This window comes from Oncorhynchus tshawytscha, linkage group LG33 (genome assembly GCF_018296145.1).
Source record: "Oncorhynchus tshawytscha isolate Ot180627B linkage group LG33, Otsh_v2.0, whole genome shotgun sequence".
Classification (NCBI taxonomy): Eukaryota; Metazoa; Chordata; class Actinopteri; order Salmoniformes; family Salmonidae; genus Oncorhynchus; species Oncorhynchus tshawytscha.
In genome coordinates this window covers 38,836,827-38,857,507 of record NC_056461.1, presented here as the reverse complement: position 1 = coordinate 38,857,507, position 20,681 = coordinate 38,836,827, and the positions used below count along the sequence as shown (strand labels likewise).

The following is a 20,681-nucleotide window of genomic DNA, read 5'->3' as shown; positions in this document are numbered from 1 at the left end:
TATCACTACCAAGCCGACAGTTCCATTCCGTCGAGATTGGAGGAACCTTGAACCCTGTCCTTTCGTAAGTTTCTCAGAGTTCTAGTCAGGTCAGGTCATACAGTTGAATTGTTCTCTGAATTTTCTTAGACACACACACACACACATTTCTCTCCTTCACATGTCTCTACTGAACCTTTTTGGACTTACGTTTAGTACTTTAATTATTCATTATACATGCTACGTAAACTAATAATCACTAATAGTTATGTTTCAGGGTGGAATTCTTTAATCATTACCTTTAAGCATATAAATTCCCTTATCAATCCACCCTAATTACTAAATAATAACACACTGATACATCAATCGCCATATGGAATCACAAATGTTATACACAAGTAAACAAAACCAATACATGTATTTACATCAGATACTCACCCATGACTGTTCTAGGCCTATATCCAAGTATAACTCTTCTTTTTAGGATTTTCATGATAAACTTCATTAAAGGAAGAGTTTGTCTAAACATGGAAGATAGTCTCATCCAACATTGGCTCCTCGTAGTTAAAAGAAACAGAGGTATCTTCTAGGCCTGGGGGCCTGTATTCATCATCCAACTGGTTGGAGCTCGGAATTGGTCCATATCTCACCATCTGTTGCGTCATCGATCTCTCTAGAGTTCTGGTGACACACGGGACCAAACAGCATCCACACAACACCAACACACTCATACAGCTGAAAGCAGCTCATAACATGGTAATTATAACATTTATTCATTTTCCAAACATACTATCGAATCACCCAGTCAGTGAGGTATCCACCCCAGAGTTCTCCGCTAATTCGTTAGCCAATGAGGTTAACCAGCCAGGGCCTTAGTCACTGATCCATCTCGAGCTGTGTTATTAAAAAATAAACGTACAGCAATGAACCCCAATCATTCTACATACCCTGCCCTTTTCTGCCAATAACATATCGAGAGTCAGTCTATTTGACCAGGTCATGAGGGAGGTGGTGGATAATTGGTCAGAGAACCCCTTTACTGCATCCCCGGTTTCATTCATGAATCTCTATTGATTATAATAGACGTAATTAACCCAATCCACATTATTTTTTATTGTCAACCACCAAAAGAACATAGTGGTAAAGCCATCACCTAATTTGATCCATAGCTTTGTATTCATCTGGACCTTCCCCAGGGATGCCAATAGCATCCATCTGGACAAAGCTACTCCCATCCTGGTCAAAACTCCTTCTGGGCCTACTTTAGTCTCCTTTAACTGGCTTCTGATGACTAACTCGAACTGGTTGGACAAATAACCCCAGGGCGCAAGTAGCTAACCATCCTTTTGATAGTGTCTATAGAAAGCGTCCTTTGCTGGCACGAGCCCACCCTACATCAGTTATAGGTGCTGTGAGGTTAAGAATTTTCTCCTGTATTTCCAAACCTACGTCAGTCACATTAACTATCAGACGTACATCCATTAAAATATCCTAACTTCCTGGTTCCATTCTTGTGTCTATAACACTGGTACTCATCAGGAGTTATAGTGAACCGAAGTGGGTTGGCCGAGTACTTCAATCTGGCCAAACCAATCCCTGTAAAGTTATTTGCTTTCCTAGGGAATTGTTTTGTTTACCTTAAATCCTACATCTTCACCTTCTTTGCCTCCTATTGTGTAAGTCACCCATCCTTGATGGTCAGTGTAGTGTATAGTTTATCCCTTTTACTTCTTATCAATGACAACGGCGTCATATAATTAGTACCAGAAGGTGGTGGATCTTGATGTATCAGAAAGGTTACCAAGACTATGATGCAGGTCAGAGCACCCACAGTGATGAACGGTCAGGATAGGGAATCTTCATTAAGGAGGTAACACCCGGACCCTGTTGGTAGTCGGTTCTTCTCCTAACTCTGTGTGTGATCAGCAGTGCTTATATGTGTACATACCTCAGCAGTCCAATCCCTGTACCTTTTGCAGAATATCAGTCTGTCCCTAATGTTTTTCCTGGAGAGAAGTGGCTCCTTTTCTGCCCTTCTTGACACCAGGCCATCCTCCTAAAGTCTTTGCCTCACTGTGCATGCTGATGCACTCACAACTGCCTGCTGCCATTCCTGAGCAAGCTCTGTACTGGTGGTGCCCCGATCCACAGCTGAATCAACTTTAGGAGACGATCCTGGCGCTTGCTGGACTTTCTTGGGCGCCCTGAAGCCTTCTTCACAACAATGGAACTGCTCTCCTTGAAGTTCTTGATGATCTGATAAATGGTTGATTTAGGTGCAATCTTACTGGCAGCAATATCCTTGCCTGTGAAGCCCTTTTTGTGCAAAGCAATGATGACGGCACATGTTTCCTTGCAGTTAATCATGATTGACAGAGAAGAACAATGATTCCAAGCACCACCCTCCTTTTGAAGCTTTCAGCCTGTCATTTGAACTCAATCAGCATGACAGAGTGATCTCCAGCCTTGTCCTCATCAACACTCACACCTGTGTTAACGAGAGAATCACTGACTTGATGTCAGCTGGTCCTTTTGTGGAAGGGCTGAAATGTAGTGGAAATGTTTTCTGGGATTCAGTTCATTTGCATGGCAAAGAGGGACTTCGCAATTAATTGCAATTCATCTTCATAACATTCTGGAGTATATGCAAATTGCCATCATACAGGCAGCAGACTTTGTGAAAATTAATATTTGTGTAATTCTCAAAACATTTGGCCACGACTGTATGTGTGTATGTGTGTATTTCAGGAAATGGAATCTTGGATTCCACAAGCAGCTGATTGGTCGGCCCCATCGCTGATTGGAGCTCTGACCCCTCCCTCTCGTCAGGGGAAACAGCTGGCTCTTCAATTACCAACTCCTTCTCCAGCTTCAGAAAAGCCAGTGTTCTTTTGTCATAAAGAGAGCGTATTTTTATGTCCTGTGTTGATTGTTGTGGAGGTCAGTAAAAGTTTTGTAGTTATTATTTAAACAAAGAGATCTTCTGTTGAATCTGACAATTAATCTTAATGGTTGTACAGTCGTCTCAAATAAAACTGTGAAGAATCTCGGCGTTACTCTGGACCCTGATCTCTCTTTTGAAGAACATATCAAGACCATTTCAAGGACAGCTTTTTTCCATCTACGTAACATTGCAAAAATCAGAAACTTTCTGTCCAAAAATGATGCAGAAAAATGTATCCATGCTTTTGTCACTTCTAGGTTAGACTACTGCAATGCTCTACTTTCCGGCTACCCAGATAAAGCACTAAATAAACTTCAGTTAGTGCTAAATACGGCTGCTAGAATCCTGACTAGAACCAAAACATTTGATCATATTACTCCAGTGCTAGCCTCTCTACACTGGCTTCCTGTCAAAGCAAGTGCTGATTTCAAGGTTTTACTGCTAACCTACAAAGCATTACATGGGCTTGCTCCTACCTATCTCTCTGATTTGGTCCTGCCGTACATACCTACACGTACGCTACGGTCACAAGACGCAGGCCTCCTAATTGTCCCTAGAATTTCTAAGCAAACAGCTGGAGGCAGGGCTTTCTCCTATAGAGCTCCATTTTTATGGAACGGTCTGCCTACCCATGTCAGAGACACAAACTCGGTCTCAACCTTTAAGTCTTTACTGAAGACTCATCTCTTCAGTGGGTTATATGATTGAGTGTAGTCTGGCCCAGGAGTGGAAGGTGAACGGGAAGGCTCTGGAGCAACGAACCGCCCTTGCTGTCTCTGCCTGGCCGGTTCCCCTCTTTCCACTGGGATTCTCTGCCTCTAACCCTATTACAGGGGCTGAGTCACTGGCTTACTGGGGCTCTCTCATGCCGTCCCTGGAAGGGGTGCGTCACCTGAGTGGGTTGATTCACTGATGTGGTCATCCTGTCTTGGTTGGCGCCCCCCCCTTGGGTTGTGCCATGGCGGAGATCTTTGTGGGCTATACTCAGCCTTGTCTCAGGATGGTAAGTTGGTGGTTGAAGATATCCCTCTAGTGGTGTGGGGGCTGTGCTTTGGCAAAGTGGGTGGGGTTATATCCTTCCTGTTTGGCCCTGTCCGGGGGTGTCCTCGGGTGGGGCCACAGTGTCTCCTGACCCCTCCTGTCTCAGCCTCCAGTATTTATGCTGCAGTAGTTTATGTGTCGGGGGGCTAGGGTCAGTTTGTTATATCTGGAGTACTTCTCCTGTCCTATTCGGTGTCCTGTGTGAATCTAAGTGTGCGTTCTCTAATTCTCTCCTTCTCTCTTTCTTTCTCTCTCTCGGATGACCTGAGCCCTAGGACCATGCCCCAGGACTACCTGACATGATGACTCCTTGCTGTCCCCAGTCCATCTGACCGTGCTGCTGCTCCAGTTTCAACTGTTCTGCCTTATTATTATACGACCATGCTGGTCATTTATGAACATTTGAACATCTTGGCCATGTTCTGTTATAATCTCCACCTGGCACAGCCAGAAGAGGACTGGCCACCCCACATAGCCTGGTTCCTCTCTAGGTTTCTTCCTAGGTTTTGGCCTTTCTAGGGAGTTTTTCCTAGCCACCGTGCTTCTACACCTGCATTGCTTGCTGTTTGGGGTTTTAGGCTGGGTTTCTGTACAGCACTTTGAGATATCAGCTGATGTACGAAGGGCTATATAAATACATTTGATTTGATTTGATTTGATTTCTGGTCAGTGGACTGGAGGAAGGGGTACTAGGTTGAAAGTCATTGCTTAATCCCAAGAGGCCATTAGATCTGTGCTTGGGAGCCTTTGACCAACTCTATGGGTACCATAGTTCGGATGTACCGATCCTGTGCTGGTGGTCGTGGTCTACCACCCCGAGGACGATCAGCCGTCCATCCTGTCTCCCTGTAGCGCTGTCTTAGGCGTCTCACGGTACGGACATTGCAATTTATTGCCCTGGCCACATCTGCAGTCCTCATGCCTCCTTGCAGCATGCCTAAGGCACATTCACGCAGATGAGCAGGGACCCTGGGCATCTTTCTTTTTGTGTTTTTCAGAGTCAGTAGAAAGGCCTCTTTAGTGTCCTAAGTTTTCATAGCTGTGACCTTAATTGCCTACCGTCTGTAAAGCTGTTTTAAAATGTTATTTCACCTTTATTTATTAACCATGTAGGCTAGTTGAGAACAACTTCTCATTTGCAACTGCGACCTGGCCAAGATAAAGCAAAGTAGTGTGACACAGACAACAACATAAAGTTACACATGGACTAAACAATAAACAAGCCAATAACACAAACAAGTCAATGACACAGTAGAGAAAATAAAGTCTATATACAGTGTGTGCAAAAAGCATGAGGAGGTAGGCAATAAATAGACCATAGGAGCGAATAATTACAATTTAGCAGATTAACAAATCAAATCAAAATCAAATCAAATCAAATTTTATTTGTCACATACACATGGTTAGCAGATGTTAATGCGAGTGTAGCGAAATGCTTGTGCTTCTAGTTCCGACAATGCAGTAATAACGAGCAAGTAATCTAACTAACAATTCCAAAAAAAACTACTGTCATACACAGTGTAAGGGGATAAAGAATATGTACATAAGGATATATGAATGAGTGATGGTACAGAGCAGCATAGGCAAGATACAGTAGATGATATCGAGTACAGTATATACATATGAGATAAGTATGTAAACCAAGTGGCATAGTTAAAGTGGCTAGTGATACATGTATTACATAAGGATGCAGTCGATGATATAGAGTACAGTATCAACGTATGCATATGAGATGAACAATGTAGGGTAAGTAACATTATATAAGGTAGCATTGTTTAAAGTGGCTAGTGATATATTTACATCATTTCCCATCGATTCCCATGATTAAAGTGGCTGGAGTAGAGTCAGTGTCATTGACAGTGTGTTGGCAGTAGCCACTCAATGTTAGTGGTGGCTGTTTAACAGTCTGATGGCCTTGAGATAGAAGCTGTTTTTCAGTCTCTCGGTCCCAGCTTTGATGCACCTGTACTGACCTCGCCTTCTGGATGGCAGCGGGGTGAACAGGCAGTGGCTCGGGTGGTTGATGTCCCTGATGATCTTTATGGCCTTCCTGTAGCATCGGGTGGTGTAGGTGTCCTGGAGGGCAGGTAGTTTGCCCCCGGTGATGCGTTGTGCAGACCTCACTACCCTCTGGAGAGCCTTACGGTTGAGGGCGGTGCAGTTGCCATACCAGGCGGTGATACAGCCCGCCAGGATGCTCTCGATTGTGCATCTGTAGAAGTTTGTGAGTGCTTTTGGTGACAAGCCGAATTTCTTCAGCCTCCTGAGGTTGAAGAGGCGCTGCTGCGCCTTCCTCACGATGCTGTCTGTGTGAGTGGACCAATTCAGTTTGTCTGTGATGTGTATGCCGAGGAACTTAAAACTTGCTACCCTCTCCACTACTGTTCCATCGATGTGGATGGGGGTGTTCCCTCTGCTGTTTCCTGAAGTCCACAATCATCTCCTTAGTTTTGTTGACGTTGAGTGTGAGGTTATTTTCCTGACACCACACTCCGAGGGCCCTCACCTCCTCCCTGTAGGCCGTCTCGTCGTTGTTGGTAATCAAGCCTACCACTGTTGTGTCGTCCGCAAACTTGATGATTGAGTTGGAGGCGTGCATGGCCACGCAGTCGTGGGTGAACAGGGAGTACAGGAGAGGGCTCAGAACGCACCCTTGTGGGGCCCCAGTGTTGAGGATCAGCGGGGAGGAGATGTTGTTGCCTACCCTCACCACCTGGGGGCGGCCCGTCAGGAAGTCCAGTACCCAGTTGCACAGGGCGGGGTCGAGACCCAGGGTCTCGAGCTTGATGACGAGCTTGGAGGGTACTATGGTGTTGAATGCCGAGCTGTAGTCGATGAACAGCATTCTCACATAGGTATTCCTCTTGTCCAGATGGGTTAGGGCAGTGTGCAGTGTGGTTGAGATTGCATCGTCTGTGGACCTATTTGGGCGGTAAGCAAATTGGAGTGGGTCAAGGGTGTCAGGTAGGGTGGAGGTGATATGGTCCTTGACTAGTCTCTCAAAGCACTTCATGATGACGGATGTGAGTGCTACGGGCGGTAGTCGTTTAGCTCAGTTACCTTAGCTTTCTTGGGAACAGGAACAATGGTGGCCCTCTTGAAGCATGTGGGAACAGCAGACTGGTATAGGGATTGATTGAATATGTCCGTAAACACACCGGCCAGCTGGTCTGCGCATGCTCTGAGGGCGCGGCTGGGGATGCCGTCTGGGCCTGCAGCCTTGCGAGGGTTAACACGTTTAAATGTCTTACTCACTTCGGCTGCAGTGAAGGAGAGACCGCATGTTTCCGTTGCAGGCCGTGTCAGTGGCACTGTATTGTCCTCAAAGCGGGCAAAAAAGTTATTTAGTCTGCCTGGGAGCAAGACATCCTGGTCCGTGACTGGGCTGGGTTTCTTCCTGTAGTCCGTGATTGACTGTAGACCCTGCCACATACCTCTTGTGTCTGAGCCGTTGAATTGAGATTCTACTTTGTCTCTGTACTGGCGCTTAGCTTGTTTGATAGCCTTGCGGAGGGAATAGCTGCACTGTTTGTATTCAGCCATGTTACCAGACACCTTGCCCTGATTAAAAGCAGTGGTTCGTGCCTTCAGTTTCACACGAATGCTGCCATCAATCCACGGTTTCTGGTTAGGGAATGTTTTAATCGTTGCTATGGGAACGACATCTTCAACGCACGTTCTAATGAACTCGCACACCGTATCAGCGTATTCGTCAATGTTGTTGTCTGACGCAATACGAAACATCTCCCAGTCCACGTGATGGAAGCAGTCTTGGAGTGTGGAGTCAGCTTGGTCGGACCAGCGTTGGACAGACCTCAGCGTGGGAGCTTCTTGTTTTAGTTTCTGTCTGTAGGCAGGGATCAACAAAATGGAGTCGTGGTCAGCTTTTCCGAAAGGGGGCGGGGCAGGGCCTTATATGCGTCGCGGAAGTTAGAGTAACAATGATCCAGGGTCTTTCCACCCCTGGTTGCGCAATCGATATGCTGATAAAATTTAGGGAGTCTTGTTTTCAGATTAGCCTTGTTAAAATCCCCAGCTACAATGAATGCAGCCTCCGGATAAATCGTTTCCAGTTTGCAGAGAGTTAAATAAAGTTCGTTCAGAGCCATCGATGTGTCTGCTTGGGGGATATATACGGCTGTGATTATAATCGAAGAGAATTCTCTTGGTAGATAATGCGGTCTACATTTGATTGTGAGGAATTCTAAATCAGGTGAACAGAAGGATTTGAGTTCCTGTATGTTTCTTTCATCACACCATGTCACGTTGGCCATAAGACATACGCCCCCGCCCCTCTTCTTACCAGAAAGATGTTTGTTTCTGTCGGCGCGATGCGTGGAGAAACCCGCTGGCTGCACCGCTTCGGATAGCGTCTCTCCAGTGAGCCATGTTTCCGTGAAGCAGAGAACGTTACAGTCTCTGATGTCCCTCTGGAATGCTACCCTTGCTCGGATTTCATCAACCTTGTTGTCAAGAGACTGGACATTGGCAAGAAGAATGCTAGGGAGTGGTGCACGATGTGCCCGTCTCCGGAGTCTGACCAGAAGACCGCTTCGTTTCCCTCTTTTTCTGAGTCGGTTTTTTTTTTTTTTTCGCTGCATGTGATCCGCTCGGTTACACTGGTTGTAAGGCAGAACACAGGATCCGCGTCGCGAAAAACATATTCTTGGTCGTACTGATGGTGAGTTGACGCTGATCTTATATTCAGTAGTTCTTGTCGGCTGTATGTAAAGAAACCTAAGATGACCTGGGGTACTAGTGTAAGAAATAACACGTAAAAAAACAAAAAACTGCATAGTTTCCTAGGAACGCGAAGCGAGGCGGCCATCTCTGTCGGCGCCGGAAGTAACACTGGAGTGATAAATGAGCAGATGATGATGAGCAGATGATGATGCGCAAGTGGAGATACTGGTGTGCAAAAAATAGAAAAGTAAATAAAATAAGAACAGTTTAGGGAAGAGGTAGGTAGATTAGGAGGGCTATTTACAGATGGACTATGTACAGCTGCAGTGATCGGTTAGCTGCTCAGATAGTTGATGTTTAAAGTTGGTGAGGGAAATAAGTCTCCAGCTTCAGTGATTTTTGCAATTCGTTCCAGTCAGAGAACTGGAAGGAAAGGCGGACAAATTAAGTGTTGGCTTTGGGGATGATCAGTGAGATATACATGTATGTTCCTATTTGGAATTTTGCTTGATATTTTGAGTAAACTCAGTTATGTTACTCAATACCTGTGTCCTGCGCCTGACTCCACTATAACTCTGCACCCAATCGCTGACAGGGTTGATACATTTTTTGTTAGGGCAAATCAAGACTGAAATTTCTAAGTGGAAATGAAAAACTGCAGAAGCCTGTTCAAAACTCAAATACATTACACGTCTCCTAAATTCTCAGCAACAAAAGAATGATCAAATTAAGATCCTACATCTGAACCTTAAGCTTGTAGATGGATGTCAATCGGACAGAAATCACAAAATGTAACCAAAATACATATTAAAGAGTAAGTATAAAACATACGTCAAGGTCTTCAGATTAAAAAGATGTGTCTGTGCCAAAGAGGTTGGTTGATTGATGTAGCCCGGGGCTTGATGTTCCATTTTATAGCCCTCAAACAATTGTTTCCCCCCTATCTAACATCTGCAGTTTCTAATTTCTTATTTTTTTGTAAAACACATCCCCATATGTGGTGTTCTTGTAAATCACATGACACCTTTCTTCTGTTTCAGAATGCTTGATACAGTAGATCTAAAATAGTTTATTGCTCTAACATTCTCTGTGTGTTCCAAATGGCACCATATTCCCTATTCTGATGCTAAAAGTTTGACCAGGGCCCTATAATGCACTATATAGGGAATAGTGTGACATTTGGGATGAACCTCTATGTATGCTCAGTGTAGTTGGAAATACACCTTTCTGAGCAGCAAATACCATACAGAGTTGCACCATGGGCATTTTAACCAAACTTTTTTTGCAGGTGTTTTGTTTTCCCACATTTATTGATTAATTTGCTTCTCATCATGAAAATATATCAGATACTTTCCTCATAACACCAAAAAAAAGAAGTTTTTCTCCAATCTGGCAACCCTCATAGAACCCGACATAGCCTTGAAGAAAATACAGTGGGCTAAACAATAAATTGTATAATGCACATGAAAAAGTGCCTTGTATGAAATACATTATGATGAAAATGGCGCAATGTAGGCTCCACAAAATATATAATGCATTACGAAGAAAATTGTGTATTGTTGCCTACACAATAAGGGGCCTTTCTGACTTCAAGTGCATCAGTATCCCAAAAAATATGAATCGAAATCAAGCATAGAAAACATTACTGGCATTAAATGTAAAAAACGTAAGGCTACTATTATATTGTAATTATTTCAGTGACAGCAATATTGGCTTAACACGTTTGTTTTTTGATACAAATTAATTGTGGACACAAAAAAAGCAGTGCAGAATCCCATTGCCCATCATGCATTGCTCCAATAACTTTCAGAAGATTTTTCCTGAAGTTATGAGATTGTGTTGCAAACTTTTTTTAATGTCTTCTTTTTTTGTTGTTGTAAAACACATCCCCATATGGGTTCTTCTTGTAAATCACATGACACCTATTGCTCAATAGTGTATTGCTCAATAGTGTATTGCTCAATAGTGTATTGCTCAAGCACTCCTGTGTATTCCAAATGGCACCCTATTCCCTATATGATGCTAAAAGTTTAACCAGGGCCCTATAATGCACTATATAGGGAATAGTGTGACATTCAGGACGTAAACGCAATTTATGCCCTTATGACAGTGTAACTGCTCATTTATTTACAGTGTAAGTATTGTCATCATTACTCATTATTAAACTGGACTTAAATAGATTGTACTTAGATTGTACTTAGGGTTGGTTATTGTTAGGGTTAGAGTTACTGCTCTAAGTACGTTGTAGATAATTGTAACAATGAGTCATTACAATACTTCTTACACTGTAATTACAGTTACAAAATAACCAGAGAACGAGCAATGGGCCAGTAATCGAATGATTGCTGGGTCGAATCTCTGAGCCGACCAGTGGTGTAAAGTACCTAAGTAAAAATACTTTTAAGTACTACTTAAGTCGTTTTTGGTGGTTTTTACAACTTTTACTTTTACTTCACTACATTCCTAAAGAAAATAATATACTTTTTACTCCATACATTTTCCCTGACACCAAAAATAACTTACATTTTGAATGTTTAGCAGGATAGAAAATGGTCCAATTCACACACTTATCAACAGAACCTCACTGGTAATCCCTACTGTCTCTGATCTGGCAGACTCACTAAACACAAATTCTTCATTTGTAAATTATGTCTGACTGTTGGAGTGTGCCCCTGGCTATCTGTAAATTAAAAAACAAGAAAATTGTTCAGTCTGGTTTGCTTAATATAAGGAATTTTAAATTATTCATACTTTTACTTTTACCTTTGATAGTTAATTTAAGTACATTTTAGCAATTACATTTACTTTTGACACTTAAGAATATTTAAAACCAAATACTTTTACTCAAGTAGTATTTTACTGGGTGACTTTCACTTTTACTTGAGTCATTTTCTATTAATTAAGGTATCTTTACTTTTACTCAAGTATGATGATTGGGTACTTTTTCCACCACTGGAGCCGACTAGGTGAAAAATCTGTCTATGTGCCCTTGAGCAAGGAACTTAACCCTAATTGCTCCTGTATGTTGCTCTGGATAAGAGCATCGGCTAAATGGCTAAAATGTAAATGTAAGGCTACGATGGCGCCAGTACAATGAGTGGAGCTTACTCAGGTGTTCAAAAACCCATATCAGATCGAGAGCGTGGTGGTTCTTAGGTAGTTCTTTATGAGTTATTGCCATAGCAACATCAGGGAAACAGAAGGGAGTGGTGCTTCAAATACAGTAGTTCTGCAACATCTTTAATTGAGCCTCTAATTCACCTTAATTGCCGGCCTTAACACGTTACGGAAAGATGAACTGTATAGGAAACTCTTGTGACAGGTTGTCTGGATACTGGACAGCAAATAAATTGGCTGATGAAAACAGAATATAATCTTTAGCGGACAACAGTTTTTGAGGGCTTCAACCAAAAATTGGTTGGTACTTTCGTTCCTAGGCTGCTGGTGAACCAGCATTTGAGTTGTGTGGTTGCAATATCAACAGTCTCTATCAACAGTCTCTGACGTATAATGCCAGTCTCAGGAATGACTGTCTGTGTTGGCAATATTCAGTATCGAAAGTCAGGCATGCAACCTTTACCTACAGGCCATTGTGAAAACATATGCACACAAAAAAAGACTTCAGGAGTCCAGGGGTGTAAAAAATAATTTTAGAAGACCAGGGGTGTAGAAAAGGACTTCAGGAGACCAGGGGTGTAAAACAGGCCTTCAGGAGACCAGGGGTTTTAAAAAAGGCCTTCAGGAGACCAGGGGTTTTAAAAAAGGACTTTAGAAGACCAGGGGTGTAAAAAAGGACTTTAGAAGACCAGGGGTGTAAAAAAGGCCTTCAGGAGACCAGGGGTGTAAAAAAAGGACTTTAGGAGACCAGGGGTGTCAAACAGGCCATCGTGAGACCAGGGGTGTAAAAAAGGACTTTAGAAGACCAGGGGTGTAAAACAGGCCTTCAGGAGACCAGGGGTTTTTAAAAAAGGACTTTAGAAGACCAGGGGTATAAAAAAGGACTTTAGAAGACCAGGGGTGTAAAAAAGGACTTTAGAAGACCAGGGGTGTAAAAAAGGACATGCCTGTGCACTTGACTTTCCCCACAGTTCCATTAGGGGGATTTCTCCCCTTCTCAACTGTCTGTCACAGTCTCTTGGTTTACACCAATCAGCGTCCTCAAATGCACTTGTGGTGGTGACCAAGATGTAATAAAACTCTGGACTGAGAAGCATTCATACTGTTCTTGCTGGACAGCCTGTAGTGAGTCAGAACCAATTATATCAGCATGAATTAAGTACTAGCGGGTGAGGGCATTCACAACCGACCACTGAGACAGCTCCAGCTAGCTGTTTATACATGGTCCTTCATTTTGCCAGATTTAGCGACTAATAGTTCTGACCTGGCTACAGTGAAGATGTTCCAGTAGCCAAAAGAGGAATTGTTTCTGCGCCCCAGGAGGCAGACGAGTAATCCTGCAATCCTAAGCCACATGGAGCTGCTGTCACCACCCACAACACACACACAAATCCATCGCTTCCCAGAGGAAGATGAGCTGTGAGGCTTGACACACCTCTCTCATCCCACAGTTGACCAGGCCAGCTCCAGGCCTCCTCAGTGTTCAGGGAGTGACCACACCCTCACCAGTTGGGAGCTGCTGAGGGAATGCGAGTACCTGCGTCATGAGCAGCACCGGTACCGCCACTACTCTCCTGACCACCACCACTCTAGGCCTCCCCAGATAGATCCATCGTCACCGTCAAGGGAGCCCCACTACAGCCGGCCCGTCTACTCCCCTGAGAGACACTACTCCAGGCCATCACACCACGAGATGTCCCGAGGTGGCCCAGCTATTTCACAGATTGGCATCGCTCCAGGCACCCCTGGCTGGCCCAGCTGCTCCCTCAACCAACTTCCTGCTAGGTCCCCCTGACCCAAGCTACCAGAGCGCCTGGTCTGCTTCTGTTCTCCAGAGCGGCCCAGCTCCCCATCATGACAAGACAACTTTAGAGGGCACAGTCCACGACACCAGGATCTGCACCTCGCCTCAGCCAGCTCCTCGACTGGCCACAGTTAAGGAGTCTCGCACTCCAGTCATGGTTCCACAGTCAGCCACTGTCATGGGGCCCGTTCTGGCTGTAGTTGTGGAGTCATCCTCTCCTCCCAGTGGGGACCTCCTGCTGGTTGAGGCAGATGCTTGGGTGCCTGAGGTTTGACTGTCTGCTGCCCTGGAATATTCAGCCACAAAGATTCCACCTGCTCTCCCTCAGGAGCCCCTCCCTGCTCTGGGCCCAGAGTCCAAGCCCACAGTGGATTTTATTACCTGCTCCTAGGTTGGAGCCACAGCCTGCAGCTAATGCAGATGTCAAGTGCAGCCATGAACCTGGGGCCTCTCTTGCCCAACCTGCCAACACCGTGATAGTTCCAGCCCGAGGGTCCTGCTACCTCCAGACCTCGCCTCAGGGGACCTGCCAGACATCCCCCCGGGTGACCCATCTCTCATGTCCTGCTGACTAGGATTAGAGTGCCCCTCCTCCCCGGTAGGGTCAGAATCAGAGTTCCCTGCCCCCACAGTAGGGGTAGGGTAAGAGTCAGAGTTTACTTCATCCACAGTGGGGTCAGAGTTCCCTTCCCTCCTGGTGGGGTTAGTGTTGCCCTTCTTCCTGGTAGAGTCAGGCTTAAAGTTCCCCGTCGCTCTCATAGGATTTAAGTTTCCTGCCTCTCAAGTAAGTCTAAAGTTCCCTACCTTCCTGGAAGGTCCAGTCTATCCTGCCCCCTTGGTAGACTCTCAGTTTCTGTCTGTAACCCGGCCTTCAGTCTCTGGCTGTAGTTTCAGGTTCACACTGTTCTGCGTTAGGTTCCCGGACTCATGCCATAGTGCTAGGTCCCCAGTCATACGCTGTTTTAGGTCCACAGTTCTCTGCACTAGTACCCCCTAAATTTGCTACTCTGCCAGGCCCTAGGTATCCTACCCAGCTAGGCCCCACATTCGATTCACCTTCAGGTCCGCAGTTTCTGGCCCAGCTAGGCCCCGAATTCGCTTCATCATCAGATCCGCAGTTTCCTGGCCAGCTAGGAACCACATTTGCTTCACCTGCCCTGCTCAGATTGCAGCCCTCTGCCTTATTTGGTGGTTAGTTTCCTAGCCCGCCAGGTTTAGAGCCCCTGCCCCGCTAAGCCACACGTTATCTGTGCTGGGCTCTCAGTCCTCAGCCCTCGTCTGCATTCAGTCCTCAGTCTCTAGCTGCACTAGGTCTGCTGTCTCCAACAATAGTCAGCTCTCAGTCCCTAGTTCAGGTGGGTCATCAGGCTCCTGCCCCGCTAGGCTCAAAGGTACCAGTTTCTCCAGTAGTCCCAGAGCTTGACTGCTCTCCTAGCCCTTAGTCGTTGCCCCTGTTCATCTTTCCCACTATCCTGACTAGTCTCCCAGTCCCTTGCACAGGGCGGGGTTCATTGCACAGGGCGGAGTTCAGACCCAGGGCATCCAGCTTAATGATGAGCTTGGAGGGTACTATGGGGTTGAATGCTGAGCTATAGTCAATGAACAGCATTCTTACATTCTTGCATCGTCTGGTGACCTATTGGGGCGGTAAGCAAATTGAAATGGGTCTCTAGGGTAACAGGTAAGGTGGAGGAAAGGAACATATGATCCTTGACTAGTCTCTCAAAGCACTTCATGATGACAGAAGTGAGTGCTATGGGGCGATAGTCATTTAGTTCAGTTACCTTTGCATTCTTGGGTACAGGAACATTGGTGGCCATCTTGAAGCATGTGGGGACAGCAGATTGGATAGGGAGAGATATGCTGCAGAAATGTTTTGGTACCCTTCCCCAGATCTGTCCTTTGACACAATCCTGTCTCGGAGCTCTACGGACAATTCCTTCAACCTCATGAATTGGTTTTTGCTGTCAACTGTGAGACCTTATATAGACACGTGTGTACCTTTCCAAATCATGTCCAATCAATGGAATTCACCACAGGTGGACTCCAATTAAGCTAGAGAAACATCTCAAGGATGATCAATGGAAACAGGATGCACCTGAGCTCAATTTCGAGTTTCATAGCAAAGGGTCTGGATACTTACCTAACTAAGGTATTTCTGTTTTTAATTTTATACATTTGCAAATATTTCTAAAAACCTTTTTTCCCTTTTTCATTATGTTGTATTGTTTGTAGATTGCTGAGGATTTTTACTTATTTAATACAGTTTAGAATAAGGCTGTAATGTAACAAAATGTGGAAAAGGTCAAGGTTTCTATATCCTTTCCGATGGACCTGTATTTACAATACACTGCATAATGAAACAATCCCTAGTAAGCTAGTGGTTTGAGGGTGGACTGACAGTATTATTTGGCATGAATAGACTGGTTTTACACACAACAACTTGTATTACAAGCTGGGAGAACGAAGACGGCTCATATCATGCAGATACAAGAGAAATCTGCAATGTTTGAATTTCCAACTTCAATTAGTGAACAAGTAATTACCCCGGGGGTCCAGAGAAAATACGTTATGTCAGTGATTGATTGACCTTACAGATATTTGTATGTGTGGTGTACAGAGATGGGGTAATCGTTCAAAAAGCATGTTGTTGAACACAGAATGAGTCCTTAGTATGTGATTTGTCAAGCACACTGTCCACTTTATTTGGTGTTGACCTGGCCGCAGAGTTTCATATCTCTCACTCACAACACACAAACCACTCGCTGGCTGATTCTTGTTAGCCCATATGTACCTCACATATGAGACCCATTTTAGCATATCTGTGTGTCTGCACAAAATGAGCTAGTTCTTCTTTCACTCTGACTGTCTCATTTATCATGGCCTGAGAAAGCTCTTCACACCAGATTCCCTCCTAATACTCCAAACACCCTTTGATGTTCCCATTGCCTGATGAATAGGTTAATAAAATAGTTTTACATACAATAATACAAAATATTTTTTCTCTCCAATTACGTCACACAAACAGTAACATTAGATCAAAGAGAAGGTAGCCTCTGCCTGGTGCCAGTTCATTCAGGTGTTTAAGAAGCACCAAAAAGCAGCCATTTTAAGAAAAAGAAATAGCAAAATATGCACAGATAACAGATTTTGATAACCTGAAAGAGTAAATAACCTTTTAAGTTTTGCAACAAATGCAGCCGATTTGCCGATAGTGCACAACTTCTGACCAGAGCCTTATGGGTTAAAGTAGTGCACTAAACAGGGCACAGGATGACATTTAGGTTGCAGGCCATATGTACCTCACATGTGAGACCACATTTTAACATATTTCTGTGTGTCTGCAAAAAATGGTCTGGTTTTTCTTTCACTCAATCTCTTGTTTATCACATGGCCGCAGACAGCCCTTCACACCAGTGAGTCCCACCTGACACTGAACACTCCAACACCATTAGGTGTTCTCATTGCCTGATGAATTGGTTTGTAAAATACACTATATACTGTTTACAAAAGGTATGTGGACACCCCTTCAAATTAGTGGATTTGGCTATTTCGGCCACACCCGTTTTCTGACAGTTGTATAAAATCGAGCACACCGACATGCGATCTCCATAGACAAAGTAGAATGGCCTTTCTGAAGAGCTCAGTGACTTTCAACGTGGCACTGTCATAAGATGCCACCTTTCCAACAAGTCAGTTCGTCAAATATCTGCCCTGCTAGAGCTGCCCCGGTCAACTGTAAGTGGAAACGTCTAGGAGAAACAATGGCTCAGTCGCAAAGTGGTAGGCCACACACGCTTACAGAACGGGACCGCTGAAGTGTGAAAAAAAAAATGTCTGTCCTCGGTTACAACACTCGGTACCGAGTTCCAAACTGCCTCTGGAGGCGGCAACAGAACAAGAACTGTTCGTCGGCAGCTAAATGAAATGGATTTCCATGGCTGAACAGCACACAAGCCTAAGATCACCATGCGCAATTCCAAACATCAGCTGGAGTGGTGTAAAGCTCATCGCCATTGGGCTCTGGAGCAGTGGAAATGCATTCTCTGGAGTAATGAATCACGCTGCACCATCTGGGATTCCGATGGACAAATCTGGGATTGATGGCTGCCATGAGAACGCTACCTTCCTGAATGCATAGTGCCAAGTTTGGTGGAGTAATGTTCTGGAGCTGTGGTTCATGGTTCGGGCTAGGCCCCTTAGTTCCAGTGAAGGGAAATCTTAACACTGCAGCAAACAATGACATTCTAGACAATTCTGTGCTTCCAACTTTATGGCAACAGAAATGGTTTGTCGAGATCGGTGTGGAAGAACTTGACTGGCCTGCACAGAGCCCTGACCTCAACTCCATCGAACACCTTTGGGATGAACTGGAACCTGTTCTGATTTGTATTATCTCTTTTGTAAGTTTGCCTCCCTCTTGGAGGGGTAAGCAGCTCTTTGTGTAGATGCAGTATATAAAAAGACTGTGTGATTGTAAAATCTTTGAGACCCTCTCTGGTATGTCCAGAGAGTTCCTGCCCGGTATGTCCTGAGAGTTCCTGTCCGGTATGTCCTGAGAGTTCCTCTCCGGTATGTCCTGAGAGTTCCTGTCCGGTATGTCCTGAGAGTTCCTGTCCGGTATGTCCTGAGAGTTCCTGTCCGGTATGTCCTGAGAGTTCCTGTCCGGGATGTTCTGAGAGTTCCTGTCCGGTATGTCCTGAGAGTTCCTGTCCGGTATGTCCTGAGAGTTCCTGTCCGGTATGTCCTGAGAGTTCCTGTCCGGTATGTCCTGAGAGTTCCTGCCCGGTATGTCCTGAGAGTTCCTGTTCGGTATGTCCTGAGAGTTCCTGTCCGGTATGTCCTGAGAGTTCCTGTCCGGTATGTCCTGAGAGTTCCTCTCCGGTATGTCCTGAGAGTTCCTCTCCGGTATGTCCTGAGAGTTCCTCTCCGGTATGTCCTGAGAGTTCCTCTCCGGTATGTCCTGAGAGTTCCTTTCTGGTACAGTTGAAGTCGAAAGTTTACATACACTTAGGTTGGAGTCATTGAACTTGTTTTTCAACCACACATTTCTTGTTAACAAACTATAGTTTTGGCAAGTCGATTAGGACATCTACTTTGTGCATGACACAAGTAATTTTTCCAACAATTGTTTACAGACAGATTATTTCACTGTATCACAATTCCAGTGGGTCAGAAGTTTTCATACACTAAGTTGACTGTGCCTTTAAACAGTTTGGAAAATTCCAGAAAATGATGTCATGACTTTAGAAGCTTCTGATAGGCTAATTGACATAATTTGAGTCAATTGGAGGTGTACCTGTGTATGTATTTCAAGGCCTACCTTCAAACTCCGTTCCTCTTTGCTTGACATCATGGGAAAATCAAAATAAATCAGCCAAGACCTCAGGAAAAAAAACTGTAGACCTCCACAAGTCTGTTTCATCCTTGGGAGCAATTTCCAATCGCCTCAAGGTACCACCTTCATCTGTACAAACAATTGTATGGTTGCAGGTAAAATTGCAGGTAAAAATACACCTCATGGAACCATGAGGTCTGTGAAGAAGCACACAAAGATACAGACACATGGGCTGCCAGACTTATTTGCCATACCTTTCGCCTCTCAACCCTACAATTTTTGAGATTGAGATTTAACAGTTTTTCATCATTTTCTTAATGGGTTTGTGCTTATTAGTAACTGGAATAAGCAATTTCATAAATGTGTCAAGTGCAGCGTCTGGTTGGTCCTCATTACACACCACAGACCAGCAAACATTATTTACGTCATCAACATATGAATCACTACAAAACTTTTTGTATGACCTCTTATACACGATATTAGGCCCACCCTTTGGAACTGTGGTTCTCCTAGATATGGCTATTATATTGTGATCACTACATCCTATGGATTTGGATACTGCTTTAAAGAAAAATTCTGCAGCATTAGTAAAGATGTAATTAATACATGTTGATGATTTCATTCCTGTGCTGTTTTTAAATACCCTGGTAGGTTGATTGATAACCTGAACCAGGTTGCAGGCACTGGTTACAGTTTTAATTGTTTTCTTCAGTGGGCAGCTTGATGAGAGCCAGTCAATATTTAAATCACCCAGAAAATATACTTTGGTTGGTGACCACTGTTATAGTGGATTAGTTTAGCGGGTTGGTGACCACTTTTATAGTGGGTTAGTTTAGTGGGTTGGTGACCACTGTTATAGTGGGTTAGTTTAGTGGGTTAGTGACCACTGTTATAGTGGGTTAGTGACCACTGGTTTAGTGGGTTACTGACCACTGTTATATTGGGTTAGTTTAGTGGGTTAGTGACCACTGTTATAGTGTGTTAGTTTAGTGGGTTAGTGACCACTGTTATAGTGGGTTAGTTTAGTGGGTTAGTAACCCCTGTTATAGTGGGTTAGTTTAGTGGGTTAGTGACCACTGATACAGTGGGGCAAAAAAGTATTTAGTCAGCCACCAATTGTGCATGTTCTCCCACTTAAAAAGATGAGAGAGGCCTGTAATTGTCATCATAGGTACACTTCAACTATGACAGACAAAATGAGGGGGAAAAAATCCAGAAAATCACATTGTAGGATTTGTAATGAATTTATTTGCACATTATGGTGGAAGTTGTTGAAAAAAGCACAAGATAGCAACGGAGATCCTTACATAGCTCTCCTTGAGTACAGAAACACACCCCTGGATGAAGTAGGTCTCATCTGCACAACTACTAATGGGAAGAAGGCTGAAGACAAAGATTCCGACATTAAAGAGATTGTTAAAGCCAGGACTTTATCAGCATGTCAGGAGCCGTCTCACAAGCAGACAACAGAGAGACTCTATCAGCATGTCAGGAGCCGTTTCACAAGCAGACAACAGAGAGACTCTATCAGCATGTCAGGAGCCGTCTCACAAGCAGACAACAGAGAGACTCTATCAGCATGTCAGGAGCTGTCTCACAAGCAGACAACAGAGAGACTCTATCAGCATGTCAGGAGCCGTCTCACAAGCAGACAACAGAGAGACTCTATCAGCATGTCAGGAGCCGTCTGACAAGCAGACAACAGAGAGACTCTATCAGCATGTCAGGAGCTGTCTCACAAGCAGACAACAGAGACAAAAACACTACTGTGACCA

The 20,681-nt window shown here is 44.4% G+C and overlaps 1 protein-coding gene across 1 annotated transcript in view; it reads left to right on the top strand.

Moving 5' to 3' along the window:
- Positions 1-20,681, top strand: part of LOC112231423 — a gene marked incomplete in the record, with an annotated part of 690,592 nt that overhangs the window by 50,061 nt on the left and 619,850 nt on the right.